Raw genomic sequence first — 11980 nt, 5'->3', positions numbered from 1 at the left:
AATTGATTTTAAGATTTTGTTGATCACTTTTAAGGCCCGTCTGGGTCTGGCACCGAGCTACATTATTGAAATGTTAGCCGCATATGAGCCAACTCGCAGCCTTAGATCCTCCGGTGGGGCCCTTCTGGCCGTTCCAAAGTCGAGACTTAAATCAAAGGGTGACTGTGCTTTTGCCATTAGGGCCCCTTGACTTTGGAACGACCTACCTGAGGAGATAAGGCTTGCAGAATCATTGACTTCTTTTAAATCACTTCTTAAAACCCATTTTTATAAAATTGCTGTTAAATGATGTCGTCCTTTTATGCAGTTCTTTTGTTCACCTGTTTTTGTTTGTTTATTTTATTCATTTATTTGTTTGTTTTCTATTCCATTTGCTCGTTTTGGTTATTTGTTTGGTTTTGTCATATTCATTACCTTAATGGTATGGTCTTTTTTTTGCCTCCTGTTTTCTTAAATGTTTACCGGTATTGACGTTATGTTTGACTATGTTTTGCTTCTCTGTAGAGCACTTTGTAGACTCTGTTTTTAAAGGTGCTATATAAATAAAGTTATTATTATTATTATTATTCATAAAGTGAATTTACTGAGCATGTATCAAAAGCAATGTTTTGTCAAAACTCTGTAAAAGTATGACGTACCCATGTGATTTTTGGTGGTTCTAGTAGCCTGATTGTTGCATACTGTATGTGCAGTTAGACATTTCAGACTTGTATTCGCTCAGAAAATAGATGTTTTCTTTTGTGCTGGTTCTGATACTTTAGGAGTTGGTGGAGAAGACAAGCTGAGCTAAAAGGAGAATTTGAATGCATGGTTTTCTGTTTGTCAGATGGACGGAACTACGACTCCTGATGAATATTGTTTCATTCTTTATATCATTTAGGCAATTTTTTAACAGGGACATTTGGAGAATACAAATATAATATTGTCAAAGAAAACAAAATAGGGTCTCTTGATAATGAAGTCAATTTATTTCTAGCCTAATTGTGTTTGGATCATTTTTACCTTTCATTTTATTTATCATATCCAATGTCTGATTTATTTAATTTGGTCTCTCATGGATTTCCATACAAATCTTGCTGTCCCGACGGAAAATTGTGAGTGGGCTACAGTCTACCTACGCACTGAAGGATGAAATGGGCTGAATTTTTTTTTTAGCAGGGAGCTCTTCTTCCGTTTTTCTCCCACAGGACATGAATGCAGCACAAAGACAGCCCGAGTACGAGAGAGAGAGAGACAGAAGGAGGGAGAGAGAGCGGCAACAGCGCAGATGAGCCCCAATGAACAGCAGCCGGGTCTTCTTTCAAACAAACACACACACTGTATCCCCCACACGCAAATGCCAGGACACTCATACACATGCAATCCAATAACCAGAGCACCATCAGTCCGAGCTGCCTGCCGCTGCCGGTGGCAGCCCTCACCGCTTCCCCAAAACACAGAGCTGAGAGCCCGCTGGGAGAGGAGCTCCTGCTGCCTTCACAGCACAAAGGACAGGAGAGAGGAGAGCCGGGGACTTCATTTGGGAGGCGGTAGATAATTCAACAGCAGTGGTGGGAAGCGCAGAGAGAGGGGAGGGAAGGTGAGTGAATGCTCTCCAGTCCAGCTGCTGTTGCTGCCACCGCCGCTGCTGCTGCTGCTGGAGGAAGAGGAGGAGTAGGAGGAGGAAGCTCACTGTCTGGAGAGAGGCTGGAGGAGCAACATCATCCTGCACAAACCCAGCCATAGCAGACGGACAGCAGTGACCAGGGCACTTCCGGGCTTGTAGATGTGGCAGAAGCACAGTGCAAGTTCTAGTCCTGGGTGAGTCAACTTCCCATCTTCTCCTACACACCACACACACACACACTCTCACGCACTCTTCTGTGGTTCACTTGATTTGCTGTCGGATATTTATACACATATCTCTGTGATCCATAACCACACAAAGAAACCATGTTTTTTTTTTAATCTTTTGTGTCCAGTTTGCTATTTAACTGTCACAGAAACAGAGGACCTGATGAGTGTGAGCTTCACCCCGTGATCGTCGTGACACTAGTTTATCCCGTCAACCTCTTCTCACACTGTCATGGTGCAGTCCCGGCTGATCGATTTACTCTCTAACTCAGATGGACATCTGGTATTATTATCTCACACTGCCTGTGCTTTTCTATTGTCACCGTTGAGATGCTTGTGTAACCGTGCAGGCACAGACACTCTGTTTGTGCGTGTGTCTTTGGGTACCAGTTCTCAATTAGGTTTTAATGATCTAAACGTGGGGTAGGAATGGGAAGGCAGCCTTTGATCGATCCCTGCAGTCATCTCAGTGTGAGGGAGGCTCAGTGCCTGTCGTCCCAATGACATATCTAAGCCTCTGTCTGTTTGCTCAGCCCTCTCCCAGCTCTGTTCCTGCCTTTACTGTGCCTCTGTTCACTTCTTAGTACAGCCTCTACAAATCAGATGATTATTCTACGGAAGGCCTGATTGCAGTTTTACTTTAATCTCATTCCTCGCCTGTCATTGGCCGTGATTTAACCCTGTCCCAGCAATTCTATCATACAGTATAATGTAATTAGCTGCAAACTATAAAAGTGCACGTTGATTTTCTATTTTTAATACACCTGCTGTGCATTTGATGATGCCCACATCTTTCCATCGGTTTCGTGCGGTATTTTATGGGTCCGTTTGTTTGTTTCTTTATTCGAAAGTTCACAGAGCGATGACAGGAGGACAATGACATGCAACAAATGTCCATGGAGGGACTCAAATTGATGCCTTACACCCCTCAGGCAACCATGTTTTCACACCCTGACTTCCACATCTCTCAGCGGCAGGAGGCACTTTTAGTGTATTGATTCATGCGTTCTGCCACTGGGCCCCTTTAACATTTCTACCAAAGTCACTGCATGCCTGCCCCGATTAATTACTCAGTGCTAAACGGCAGTGTAGAGAATCAAAGACTTAGTAAAATTGGCATCTTTTCATTTTTTCTTTGCTGGCACATTTTTAAGGAACTGTCAAAAACGCTACATTTCACCATCTGCACCATGTTGCCTGCCTCTTGTGTGCTGTGACTGAAGATTGAGGTTTGCTGACCATCCAACTAAACTTCTCAGACTCATTTCCTGTGAAAACATTGTGCTTGTTAGGCACAATGGGCACCCAAAATTCATGAGAGAAATTCTACGTCTAGTTTTGCGGATTAAGTTGCTCTGGAGTTAAAGCAGGTTGTCTTTTAATTGTTTGCTCAGTCAGCGTCTTGTTTAAGCGTCCTTGAACAACTGAACCTCGAATTGTTTGTGATGGCCAGATTGGCTGCTGCTGGTGTGTGAGGCAATAGATCAATGAGCAGCACGTTGAGAAGTGCTTTGTCTGCTAAAAGTGCATCATAAGTGCATTCTATATTTCTAGACTGTATATTTCCCATCATGTGTCTTATCATGGATTTCTACAAGCTTTTTGAGAGTTTACTGTCTAAAAATCAGAAGGAAAAACCCGCAGTGAAGTGAATGCATTTATGCAACAGCACTTAATGGTACCCAAGGTGCCACTTAGCCTCCTTATTTGACAGATTTATGTGTCAGTAATGAAAAGTCTGCTGACGGGTCTATATGTCTTTCAGAAGGCATTGTTGGATTGGGCCTGTTAGTCTTGTCCGTTACTACGCCTACACTTACCTTCTCATTTTGATCTTTTCGGTCGCACATAAAGCTGTCATCCGAGCTCAATAGTGACATTACCTCAGTTTAACACTGCCAATGCTGGGCCCCATTGTTTGCAACTCTGGAGTATTTATGAGGGCAGTAAAGCAGGGATGCACACGCTGTCAGCAAGATGAGGGCATTGCTGCTCTTACGGCGAGGAGAAGGAAGGAGGGAAACAGCGGTGGAGGAAGAGGACAGAGTGCTCCTGAGAGTGGCTGTCCGATACCTGCAGGCACGCTGATATGTCAGCTGTTGCCGCTAAGATGTCCAGCTGGAACGATCGCGGGCCTGTGTGTGCTGGCCTTCCTCCCAGTCGCAGACTACTGTAATGCCATTATAGGCGTTCAGATGGGCCTGCAACCTTAATGCAGAGTTTAGAGAGAATCTTGGCCTTACAAGACATTTTATTTCCAAACATGATTGTATGGTGTTAGAGCTGTCTCATAATTCACAAATGCACACAGAAAGATTCACAAATTTATTTTTCGATGCACACACAAATACATACTGATTAAAATATATGTAATTGTGGATTTCAAATTTCCTGAATTGATTTCAGACAGGATAAATGATGTAAAAGTGGATGTTACATCATTCTTTTCATACATTTGGTATGTCATTGCCAGGCTGTGCTGGACCACTGCTCCTAGCTTCAGTTTTATTCAATCTGATTATAATGTGTAAACCATGTTTGTTTTAGCATTTCCACCAAGCAGCAACCAATAGTGACGTCAACCATTGGTTTGTGGACTGCCATTCCGAAGTCTTGAGTTCGGATTTCGGCAGTCACCATCTTGCTATTTTGGAGCCAGAGGTGACCACACTTGCCCGAGCTGGGGGGGAGCTAGTGAAGAATCTGACTCGATCTGGTAGGGAACCCAACGACATTACGCCCCACCCACCTACAGCTGAGACCTGATTACAACACAGGCCTGTCAATCAAACAGACCTCCCCCCCACCCCCCGCCCGCAACATAATGCTTTTTGAGGCCTATTTTCTAATTATTGACGGGATTCTTTTCTGATGGACGGTCAGAAAACTACTAAGAAGGAGGAACTTTAGTCGACAATCAAATTTTAACTTGTGGAAAAATTTATTGACTTTGTATTTCAAGAGAAGTTGAACGGGATTTTATGAAGCCTTTTTAGAGCCAACCACTTTTGGCCCTCGGAGATATTGCAGCTTATAGCAGTTTCAAATTGGCTTAATTTTTCAGATCCAGAAGCTACCTCCACTTTTATCGACAAGCTATGGTTTCCACAGCCACTCTGATGGGTGGACCAATGAACAACCAGTGTTGGTGGCTCAGTGCAATGATGTTGAAGTTAAGCATTTTTCGTTCTAAATGTAGTTGCAGTAGTGGTAGAGTCTCACCGTATATGGTAGTCATTGCTGATTAGTTAAAGGCTGCTCCAATAGTATCAAAATTAACCCTACGTCTACGCCCATTAGGATTGGATACAATCCTCAATTGATTGTGGCCAGACCCTTTTATTCACACAGTGAAAATGGGTGTGGTAATACCAGGCTAGGTCTGTCAATGGTTTGGTTGGTTTAGGTTTGCGTTTGTTCTGCTTCCACTTTGAGTGGTACAACATGAATGCACAACCATCTCTCTGTAGTCTATAAAGCTGTTTATCCATCAGCCTTAACAATTTCATCAGGTAGCTACGTTAAGCCAAATATTTCAACTGATTCTATCCATCACTTTTAGCTATTTCAATCATTTATCCAATTGTATTCATGTTAACTAATAGTTTTCAACCATTTATTCATGAATCACCTAATATTGAATAATTATCCATTTATTACTTAAAACAAACTATTTAAACTGTTTATAAATTACTTTTAGGTCACAATTTTAAAATTGCTTGAGCAGCTCCACAATATTAACATGTAGCCTTCTATTCTCCTTGACAGCTGCAGAAATACCTCTTGGGTACATGTGTCCCAGGTTGGCAGTCAATTAGTGAATGACGCTTAAATAATTTCTCTAAATGGCATTTAGTACAACTTAGTGAAATTGGACTTCTATGTGTTATTTACTAGAGCTTAATGGAGGCCATATGTAACCTAATGTAAGAGGTTTTTTTCCCTTATATTGTGCTATCTGACCTGTGCAAAATGGGCTTAGGCACTAGACAAATTAGTAAGGCTGTGCAGTAATGAAGTGCTCCATACTGCAGTTTGTCACTGCAGTCATTTATTTATATGGCTCTAATGGAGCCACAAGTAACTACAGAGCCTTTTCTTATGTTTTTTTTAACCAACAGAATCAAAGCCAAAGCAATGCATCAACCCAATACAATACAGATGCACTATACTGTCTACTCAAAGAATATATATGTCTACAATCTTTTTGTCTTGCATCCTTTCTTTTTATTGCAGAATCTATTTAAAGTAACAGTATCATTCAGCACAAGCACTTATCCAAGCCCATCACCTCATTTATCATTTAGGTAAACCAGGACGACCGGCTTACACTTTTCTTTTTGAGTGCTTTTTTTTATCCAGTTCACTCTATCTGTAATTTGGAGACACCGTCCCTAAACAAAACAGCCTCAATTAAGCCTTGTGATAGTTCCTATGGGCCTTCACTGAACTGGTTCAGGTGGACTGGAGCCATGGCTCAGATGAGATCCAGAGAGGAAGTGATAGGGTGAGAAAATTTTTACTCTTTGAATGCTGCATATTTTATATTTTCTGGGGCCTCTGAGTAAAAGAATATATGATGAGATGGCCGTAGCATTACATAAATACTTAAAGGGAAGCAACGGAATTTCATGAGTTTCGGTAGGCATTGGTTACACACTTAAGAGGAGTTAAGAGATTAAACCACATCTTTTGCTTCTTACATGGAAAACATTTGTTTGCCCGGTGCCCCTCAGGGTATGACGGTTTGATCCATTCACTCCACACCAGCTTTATCTACAAATAAAATAAAAAAATAAACTGTTTTAACAACCAAAACTGAAACAATTCAACTGTGTAGGTTGTAACAGACAGTAAAATGTCTCCAACTCTGAGTGGTGTTCTGGGACAAAATGCAGGGCATCTGGGGAGTTAATATACGTGTCAAACTCTCAGCCTCATTTCATTTTATGTATTTCTATTGCTGCGAGCAGCTTTAAGTGCTGTGACTGGACTGCCATAAAACAATATTCTTTAGTATGGATCGACCATCATGACTGAGATTTCTGGAGAAAATGGAATTCAGGTCGACTGCCAGGGCTCTCCTGAGCACGCTACCATCTTCCTCAGCATTAAACATGATTTAAACGGGAGCCCAAGGACTTAATACGGCATAGCACTTCTTAGTGCTGAGTTGAGTAATTGATTTTTCAAGTAGGAAAAAAAATTCTGATTGATTAGTCCGGTCTCAACACGTCATCATACCAAAATCATAAAATCGGTGTATTTGTAATTATAAATTATATTAATGAATTATAAGTGACATATGTCAGCACCCTCTGTAGCATCAACATGTCCTGATACCTAATAGACAGAATAGCTCATTTACCAAAATGGCATGCACTACATGATTTTTGGAGAGTACCAGCAACAGATGACCCTCGTTGTCATAGCAACAATAATAAACATGTGGTTAACATTGTAAAACAGTCGCAGTTTGGTTAGGTTTAGGAAAAGATCGTGGTTTGGGTTAAATAACAATACGAGTTTGTTACGAAAATAAAAAGGTGTTACCTAAGTTAAATTAAGTCAACATGGGACACGAAGATCCATGTTAGATCCATCCAACCACACCCAATCTTCTCCATACACAGACCTAGTCACTCCTTATATTTAGTCAGTTGACATCCTCCCTTGCGCCTGATATTATTACTACAGCTGCTAGAGTTTGCCTACATAAACATCGGTCATTATAACCCTCTTAACGAATCGATCAGTGTTTTAATTTTCTGCTAAGGTCAGGCTGCTCTGACTTGTGGGTAATGGCTACAGTTTCTCATGAATAATCTTATTATTTAAAGAAAATTCAATCAATCAGATAAATAATATTATATTGTATATTAAGAACAAATAGTGAACTAATAAAAATAATAATTGATACTGCCAGTTATTAATTTCAGTATTAACTTAAATGTTAAAAGACTGTACTCTACCGTGAAAGATCCTATTGTGCCACCAGCTCTCACTCCACCCTTAACTGTCCTTTCAGCGTTTCAGACAATATTCATACAGGGACATGTATAGCAGCGATTATCGGATGAAATGCGAGCTAAAGGAAACAAAAACCAGAGCGAAGGGCATTTATACTGCAGTGTAACTGTTATATACAGTCTATTAGCCCTGACGGACAACCAATGTCATCTTCACGAACACACAAACATATACCACATCAACACTTGATCCATAACAAAGGGGTCACAGCATTGCAGCTGCATTTAATTTGATTCAATAAGCTATCACCTTTCCTCTGTTTAGTGCTTTGAATATTGTAAACACAAACCTGGTTGTTTTCTGTTATGGTGTCGATGGGAAAACGGACCCAAAAGCACAACACAAATGAAGATTAACCAGATTTATTGTAAAAACAAGTTGTGATGTGGTAATTGTCCATGAGGTGAGGGGAACAGAACGTCCAGTCAGTCCTGGGCTTAGCCCGAGCTACTCGGTAGCATATGAGTGGCGAGGGCTGCGGGGCAGCGGGGCGCGAGTTGGTGCTTCTGAGCAGCAGAGAGTCAATGGCTGGCTTCGCAGGTGGAGACCCAGCAGGGAGTGGAGAACTCGGATGAGCCACCGGAGGTTACTCCTCGGCAGCTGAATAGGCAGACAGGTGCTATCAAGGACCAGAGATCTGCAGGTGAGAGACGGCTGGCAGGTAAAGCCAGAGATCCGGAGGATCTGGAGTCCAGGGAGGAGAGTGCAGTAACTCTGAGGCAGGAGCGGCAGATTGCAGGTGAGTGAAGAATTACCAGCCAGCTGACCAGGAGGGGAACCCAGGTGAGTGGGTCGAGCAGAGTCTATTCTTCTGGCAGAGTATCGTGGAAGACAGGCAGAGGTACAGATGGCCTTGCAGGAAATCCTCCAAAGAACAAAGGCCGACTTGAGCAGGACGGAAGGGCAGAACTGTGACGCTGAAGCAGAACGATCTGACAAAGTGGAGTGGAGTACCGGGAGTAGATATGCTGCTGAGGTGATAAGTGGGATGAGGATTGACTGTGTCAGGGGCCAGAGTTGATGGGTGGAGCCTAACGAGCTGCACACAACCACCAGACACGCCCACCAACACAGGGAAAACACGAGGCAGGACAGGATCCAGACAGTTTTCATCCTTGCAGTAAAATCTTAGAGATATTTGTCTCCTTTTCCCAACTGTTGTGAGTGATGTTTCATCTTCTCAGAATAGATGCCAGGCTGTGAGAAATGGCAGCTCTCTGAACAAAATTTGTGATAAAGCTAGCCTTTTATCTGATTCAACCAAATCCCTTGCAACATAAACTGCATTCACATTTGTCCGTATTCTCAAAACTAGTGTTTCTCTTAATGCATCAATGGAAAATGTAAATGTTCCTTTTCTACTACAGAGGTATTATTACTTCATATTTGAAGGGGTATCAGTCCGTCCAGCTCTGTTATTAACCTAATTTGCTGCAGTTGTGGCTTTCTAACCTCTGTGTCAAGCCACCTGTGTTCTGTGGGTTGAATCAAGTTACAAACATCTTTCATATCCTGGGCCCTGCACATGAGATAGCTCTGTAATCAGCTCTCTTCAATTATGCAACCATGAGCAAGATTAGATTAAGACATGGCATGCAGAGTGTTTTCGTTGTAAGACAGTTTCCAGAGGGCTGAGGTGCAACACATACACACATGCGCGCACACACACACACACACACACACACACACACACACATCCCATTTTCCATTATTCCTTGCCTCAATCCTCTCGTGCTTTGTGCCATTTATAAGGAAATATCTTGTGATTAGAACAGAATAGCTAATTAAACTCAGAGGCCTGTATTTATATCTTTAAGCAGTCATGCACATATGCACACACTCGTCCAATGACAGCCTATTCTAATTGATTTTTAAGGGGTTGATGAACAAAAATAACATTGTTTTGTCGTGGTGTCCCCTCAGTCCTGAACCTCCTAATGACTTCAACTCTATGTGTTGTGGTCAGGCACAATTAACACTGTGCAAGGGTATTAAGCAGTGGATTCATTAATCATTCTTCAAATGGGTCCTGTCGTCCGCAACAGTTAACAGTGTGGTTGAGTCAGCTGATCTCCGAAGCACTCAGCCGTTTGTGGGATGATGATGACGCTTTCAGATCAAGATTAGTTGAGCACAAAAAAAAAAAGAACACTCCTGCACGAGATTTACGTCTGTTTTGGTTTGTGGAGCTCTTTCAAGTACTCTTTGCCTCCCTTACTCATCCTCATTAAGAAATTGGTCTTTGAACCTGTTAAACCTATTTTAAATATCCCAGTGAACCGTCTGTATAAATGAGGATTAAACACTCATGCCTCTTTGCATCTTCATATCAGTCCATAACCTCCAATTCTCCTCTCTGTCTGCTCTGTGGATCACACTGTCAGAACTAAAGCCCCATTTTATCTCCTTTTAAGCCACTGAACATAAATCAGATAATCAGTTGATCACAACATTTTCCTGAAGTGGAGATCAGTGGAAACAGAGGGGTGAGAATGAACTGCTCAGTCAGGCTGCGCTTTCCATTGATCTTCGCTTCAGTTGACTTCTGTGTTTTTGTTTTGTGTTGCTTTTTTTGCTTCTAAATTTTTTTTCAAGTGTGCATCTGTCGCTTTGCTTTGCTTCCTGCAGAGACAAGAATAGAGATGAGTACGAACTGGGATTTAAACCATGTCCATGTGTGATTTAAAGTCAGTCATCTTCACTATTTAAACTAGAAGAGCACAGACCTCTGCCAAGGCCCTTAGTCCACTCTTTTGTCATTTGTAAATCTGAAGCGACAACCACTATATACTGTATGTCTGGATATATTTACAGTAGTAGTGAAGTTATAATTGTACCAGGGTACATGAACATGGATAGTGAGGAGTCATTGTATGTCTAGAAAGGCCTGTGTTTTGTCACCGCTGAACTTTATTTACATCGACCGGATTTTATTGTATTTAGTTGCCAAATGGGTAATATGTTTGGTAAAAGATCATTTGCGGATCTGCCCCAAAAGTGTACGTGTTCTTCCTTGTCCCTAGTTTCACCCTTCCACAGAATTCCATGGAAATCGGACTGGTAGTTTTTCCGTTGTCTGACAAACAGACAAGAAGGTCAAATATATAAGTCAATATCCAATAGCGAGTTAGCTTAGATTAGATAAAAGGCTGGAAACAGGTTGATACAACTACCTTGGCTCTTTCCAAGGGTAACAAAATCCACTTACCAGCACCTCTAAATGTAAAAATGTGCAGCCTCACACAGTGTAAAGCACTAGTCAGACTATTTCTTTCCTGGGAGCAATAATTTCCTGAAGTCTCCAGTTGTTTGCCTTCATGGTTGGAAAAAGCCGAGCTCACCCTATTTTCAGTCTTTAGGCTGAGCTAACTGGGTGCTGCCTGTAGCTACATTCAGTATTTTGCGCACTACCAGTTTTCTCATGAAGGAAGAGAATAAGCCTTTTTCCCAAAATGTGGGACTATCCCTTGAAGCAACGACCCCTGCAAATTTCGCGGAGGAAATTTGAATGATATCTAGAGAGAGTCTTTTAAAAGAAAAATGGGTAACTTTTTGTATTTTTTTTAATTTGCCCTTGATTTGTGTTTTTGCTCAGGCTACTGCTGCATACAGTCATTTCATTGCTAGAATCTCCATTTAGTCACTAAATGGAGATGCACTAAATTTTTAGTGCAACACTACCTGAAAGACTACATACACTAGCTAACTAATACTCGCTAACTACTGTTTGCTGAAGGCATTCAAAAGGCTTCATAGCTTGTGATTTTGATCACCACAGTTATTACATTATTATATCTTAATGATGTGAAGGTTACATCGTGTCCTGTTGTCGTCTTCATTGGTGCTTTAGAGCTCATAGCTTGAAGGTGAGAAGACCACGTGCCCGCTGACAAAGAGTGTAATACATGACTTAATTACGGAGATGTTAATTTGTGCTGGTTTTGTATCTCAATGTGACCTTTTACTTTGAAACAGAAGTATCACATCGTAAAAATACTGAACTCAACAGCTTAGTGCCCTGATGAAAATTAAAGACGATACTAATGATTTTATTTACAGGGTGTGTATCTCAATTATTTGACGATAAGATAATGAGTAAAATGTAATTACATTATTT

The 11980-nt window shown here is 41.4% G+C and overlaps 1 protein-coding gene across 1 annotated transcript in view; it reads left to right on the top strand.

The window, feature by feature from the left end:
* Nucleotides 1–1215: 1215 nt before the first annotated feature.
* Nucleotides 1216–11980, top strand: part of lingo3a (leucine rich repeat and Ig domain containing 3a) — a 34178-nt gene continuing 23413 nt past the window's right edge. Inside the window, exon 1 of the mRNA XM_069150245.1 lies at nt 1216–1800. The gene's annotated coding sequence lies outside the window, so the exon portion shown is untranslated. The remainder of the gene's footprint in view (nt 1801–11980) is intronic.

The sequence above is a fragment of the Embiotoca jacksoni genome, unplaced genomic scaffold, assembly GCF_022577435.1.
Source record: "Embiotoca jacksoni isolate LCO1_2020_lvr unplaced genomic scaffold, fEmbJac1.0.p SCAF_16, whole genome shotgun sequence".
Lineage (NCBI taxonomy): Eukaryota > Metazoa > Chordata > Actinopteri > Embiotocidae > Embiotoca > Embiotoca jacksoni.
This window is presented reverse-complemented; position numbering and strand designations above follow the sequence as displayed.